The 5,451-nt window shown below is 47.7% G+C and overlaps 1 pseudogene; it reads right to left on the bottom strand.

The window, feature by feature from the left end:
- Positions 1-3,526: 3,526 nt before the first annotated feature.
- Positions 3,527-4,264, bottom strand: LOC129018726 (small ribosomal subunit protein uS2-like; annotated as a pseudogene).
- Positions 4,265-5,451: the final 1,187 nt, after the last annotated feature.

Genomic DNA, 5,451 nt, shown 5'->3' with positions numbered 1-5,451 from the left:
AGCCTGGCCAACATGATGAAACCCTGTCTCTACTATAAATACAAAAATTCGCCGGGCGTGGTGGTGAGTGCCTGTAATCCCAGCTACTTGGGAGGTTGAGGCAGGAGAATTGCTTGAACCGAGGAGATAGAGGTTGCAGTGAGCCGAGATTGTGCCATTGCACTCCAGCTCTGGGCGACAGAGCAAGACTCCATCTCAGAAAAAAAAATATATATATATAAGTTTTGATTCTGACACTGATGATTCATCATGATAACAGAATAAATGAGAAAAACACATGGCTCTCTCACTGTCTCAATAGATACAGGAAAAGTGTTTGATAAAATGCTATGCCACCTTTAAAAAAAAAAAAAAAAAAGCTCCCACCTGGTGCGGTGGCTCACGCCTGTAATGCCAGCACTTTGGGAGGCCAAGTGGGGGCAGACCACTTGAGGTCAGGAGTTTGAGACCAGCCTGGCCAGCATGGTGAAACCCCATCTCTACTAAAAATACAAAAATTAGCGGTTGTGGTGGTGGGCACCTGTAATCCCAGCTACTTGAAAGGCTGGGGCAGGAGAATGGCTTGAACCCTGGAGATGGAGTTTGCAGTGAGCCAAGATTGCTCCACTGCCCTCCAGCCTGGGCGACAGAGTGAGACTCCATCTCAAAAACAAAACAAAACAAAACAAAACTACAGAGTCTATAGATAAACTATTAACATTAATAAATGCATTTGTAAGATTATGGATACAAGGGTGAATAAAAATTCATTATAATTATCTATTTATTTGAGATGGAGTCTCGCTCTGTCACCCAGGCTGGAGTTCAATGGCATGATCTTGGCTCACTGCAACCTCCCCCTCCCGGGTTCAAGCCATTCTGCTTCCCTAGCCTCCTGAGTAGCTGGGACTACAGGCAAGTGCCAGCACGCCTGGCTAATTTTTTGTATTTTTAGTAGAGACAGGGTTTCATCGTGTTAGCCAGGATGGTCTCGATCTCCTGACCTCGTGATCCGCCCGCCTCGGCCTCCCAAATTGCTGGGATTACAGGCGTGAGCCACCGCACCCGGCCTATATTTCTTCTTTTTTTTTTTTTAAGTGTACTCATTTCATTAGAAAATTGGGTAAACCTCGGATCAGAAAGCCAAAGCAAAATAATTTTGCACGGTTAGAATGTGGTCAAGAAACCAGCTACAATTTAACTGGATTAGACTTCAACATGGTGTTCCTCTAAATAACCTTCATTTAGAAATATTACATTCCTCCAGTATCTGGACAGACAATAAATACACTTCCTTTTTTATTTTATGATTGTGATTATTATTTATTTTTGAGACAGAGTCTCACTGTGTGCCCCAGGCTGGAGTGCAATGGTGCCATCTCAGCTCACTGCAACTTGTCTCCTGGGTTCAAGTAATTCTTGTGTCTCAGGCTCCTGAGTAATTGGAATTATAGGAGTGTGCCACCATGCCTGGCTAATTTTTGTATTTTTAGTAGAGACAGGGTTTTCACCATGTTGGCCAAGCTGGTTTCAAACTCTTGATCTCAGGTGATCCATCTGTCTCGGCCTCCCAAAGTGCTGGGATTACAGGCATAAGCCACTATGCCTGGCTAATAAATACAGTTTTTTCTGTCACTGAGGAGGAAATTTTCCCTCTTGATGGGCCGACACTATTTCGTTTTTGCTGCTCTTTTTTTTTTTTTTTTTTTTTTGAGAGGGAGTCTAGCTCTGTCGCCCAGGCTGGAGTGCAGTGGCACGATCTCGGCTCACTGCAAGCTCCGCCTCCCGGGTTCACGCCATTCTCCCGCCTCAGCCTCCCAAGTAGCTGGGACTACAGGCGCCTGCCACCATGCCCGGCTAATTTTTTTTTATTTTTAGTAGAGATGGGGTTTCACCGTGTTAGCAAGGATGGTCTCGATCTCCTGATCTTGAGATTCGCCCTCCTCGGCCTCCCAAAGTGCTGGGATTACAGGCGTGAGCCACCACGCCTGGCCCACTGCTCTTTTCCCTTTTCCTTTACTTGGTTTCCCCCTTCCATGGAGCTTCTTTTATTTATCTATTTTCTTTTTTCTTTACAGAGGCAATCAAGTTACACAGAGCTTCTTTAATTTCCCATTTAGAAAAAAAGTGCAGCTCACTGCCAGCACTCATTTAATTTTACATAAACATCCTCTTTGAGGCTGAAGCAAATCTGACTGATTTTCAATATGAAAATAAAATATCGAAACTGTTCTTGGAGTTATTTCTGAACAGAGCTAACATCAGAAGTGCCTGAATCATCAGAATTATCTATTTTGGAAAAATCCGATTCATCAAATGAATCTTCAGCCAGCAACTGTTCCAGAATGATGTTAACATCACATGTAGGAATGCTACATTTTCTAGGATTTGACATTTTCAGTGATCGAGAATTACTATATTTTGTAAATGGAACTACCGCTACTAGAAACAGAATGCTATAAATAGAATGATGCCTTTTGTTTCCAAAGATGTGATATACTAGAGCGATGTGAAATAATAATAAAAATGAGATATCGGCCGGGTGCGGTGGCTCACGCCTGTAATCCCAGCACTTTGGGAGGCCGAGGCAGGCGGATCACCTGAGGTCAGGAGTTCAAGACCAGCCTGACCAACATGGAGAAACCCCGTCTCTACTAAAAATACAAAAAATTAGCCGGTCATGGTGGCGCATGCCTGTAATCCCAGCTACTCAGGAGGCTGAGTCAGGAGAATTGCTTGAACCCGGGAGGTGGATTGCAGTGAGCTGAGATCGGGCCATTGCACTCCAGCCTGGGCAACAAGAGTGAAACTCCATCTCAAAAAAAAAAAAAAAAAAAGAGATCTCTCCTGGCAAAGTTATCTCGAGGTAAACACTGCAACCACAAGCACTGCTGGCAAATATTCCTGGGGCAGACAGGAAAAGTGTTAAACACATTTGTTTATCCTTAATTTTTTTTTTTTTTTTTGAGAGATGTGGTCTCTTTGTTGGCCAGGTTGGTCTCTCTCTCTCTCTCTTTTTTTTTGAGACAGAGTTTTGCTCTTGACGCCCAGGCTGGAGTGCTGTGGCGCTATCTTGACTCACTGCCACCTCTGCCTCCCGGGTTCAAGCAATTCTCCTGCCTTAGACTCCCAAGTAGCTGGGATTACAGATTCTTGCCACCACGCCCGGCTAATTTTTATATTTTGAGTAGAGACGGGGATTCACCATGTTGGCCAGGCTGGTCTTGAACTCCTGACTTCAGGTGATCTACCCACTTCGGCCTTCAAAAGTGCTGGGATTACATGCATGAGCCACCGTACCTGGCTCATCCTTAAAATCTTGATGCTCATCTCTGTAGAGGCCAAGGCATAAGAATGTCCCCATGAGTACAAAATAAGTATTGTAATCTGGATACCAGTCATAAGTCTTCTTGGCCAAAGGCTGTTCACTAAACAGTTTCACCACTTTCTTTCTTTCTTTTTTTTTTTTTTAGAAACTGATGTTTATTTATTTTCCATCAACCATTTTTCCATGTTGCTTAAGAGCCCGTGCAAGAACAGCTTAAGATCATTCAGTGGTTGCTCCTACCCATTCAGTGGCCTGAGCAGTGGGAGCTGCAGACCAGTCTTCCGTGGCAGGCTGAGCGCTCCAGTCTTCAGTAGGGAACTGCTGAATAGGCACAGAGGGCACCTGCACACCTTCAGACCAGTCTGCAACCTCAGGCTGAGTAGCAGTGAACTCAGGAGCTGGAGCAGTCCATTCACCCTGAAATTCCTCCTTGGTCACTGTCCACATAGCGCAGAGGAGAATCTGTGTTACGCAGAGCAATGGTAGGTAAGTTAACATAAGATGCCTCCGTGAGAGGCCAGCCCTGGGGTCAGTAACCACAAGAAGCCGTGGTTCCCTGAAGGCTGCCTGGATCTGGTTAGTGAAGGTTCCAGGAGTGAAGTGGCCAGCAATTGGAGTGGCTCCAGTGGCAGCAGCAAACTTCAGCATGGCCCTCTGGCCGGTATTCCTGGAGGATGTAACACTGACATCAGCAGGGTTTTCAATGGCGACGATGGCACGAGCTGCCAGCAGAAGCTTCTCGCAGGTCCTCTTCAGATTTATGATGTAGATGCCATCACTTTTCCTTTTATAGATGTACTGTTCCATCTGGAAGTCAAGATTGGTGCCACCTAAGTGGGTTCCTGCTGCAAGGAACTTCAGGACATCCTCCTCCTTCATTTGCAGGACATCAAGGGCTCCGGACATTGTGAAAGTTTCCCTTTAAGTTACGACGGGGATCCAGAACAATGCCGTATGGACCCCTCTGCAGGTAGCGCTGAAAAAGCAGTTTCACCACTTTCATAGACTAGGAATCAGTAGGCCAGGCAACTTCACCAAATAGCCGGGCATTCAGAAGAGCACGTGTGCAAGGCACATTCTGAAAGGGCAGACTTTTCTTTTTTTTTTTTTAATTTCTTTTTTTAATTAAAAAGTGAACTTTAATGTCAAAAATGCAAACTTGGGGAAGACAGAAAAGATCACACACAAGGCTATCACTTCACATTTGGAAGGTTGCACAGAGGCCCGGCAGAGGCGCTCCTCACTTCCCAGAGGGTGGGGCGGCAGGGCAGTGGTGCTCTTCACTCGCCAGACGGGGTGGAAGCCCGGCAGAGGGCTCCTCACTTCCCAGACGGTTGGCGGCCAAGCAGAGGCCCTCCTCAGTTCCAGATGGGGCAGCAGCCAGGCAAAGGCAATCCTCACTTCCCAGACGGTTGGCAGCTGGGCAGAGACGCTCCTTACTTCCCGGACTGTGGGCAGCTGGGCAGAGGCGCTCCTCACTTCCCAGATGGTTGCTGGCCAAGCAGAGGCGCTCCTCACTTCCCCAGATGGGGCGGCAGCCAGGCAGAGGCCCTCCTCACTTCCCAGACGGTTGGCGGCCAAGCAGAGGCGCTCCTCACTTCCCAGATGCGGCAGCAGCCAGGCAAAGGCGATCCTCACTTCCCAGGCGGTTGGCAGCTGGGCAGAGGCGCCCCCTCACTTCCCAGACTGTGGGGAGCTGGGCAGAGGCGCTCCTCACTTCCCAGATGGGGCGGCAGCCAGGCAGAGGCGCTCCTCACATCCCAGACAGTGCGGCGGCTGGGCAGAGGCCCTCATCACTTCCCAGATAGTTGGCCGCCAGGCAGAGGCGCTCCTCACTAAGGGAAGACATTTCTTAAGCAGCAAGGTGCCAGAGTCCCTGGACCTGACCTTGTTCACCCATGCCAATTGTATTCCTTTTTTTTTTTTTTTTTTGGACACAGAGTTTTGCTCTATCACCCAGGCTAAAGTGCACTGGCACAATCTTGGCTCACTGCAACCTCAGCCTCCTGAGCTCAAGGTATCCTCCCCACCTCAGCCTCCCGAGCAACCGGGACTATAGGCAGGTGCCACCACTCCCGGCTAATTTTTGTATTTTTTGTAGAGATGGGGTTTCCCCATGTTGCTCAGGCTGATCTGAAACTCCT

The sequence above is a fragment of the Pongo pygmaeus genome, chromosome 1 (genome assembly GCF_028885625.2).
Source record: "Pongo pygmaeus isolate AG05252 chromosome 1, NHGRI_mPonPyg2-v2.0_pri, whole genome shotgun sequence".
Lineage (NCBI taxonomy): Eukaryota > Metazoa > Chordata > Mammalia > Primates > Hominidae > Pongo > Pongo pygmaeus.
This window is presented reverse-complemented; position numbering and strand designations above follow the sequence as displayed.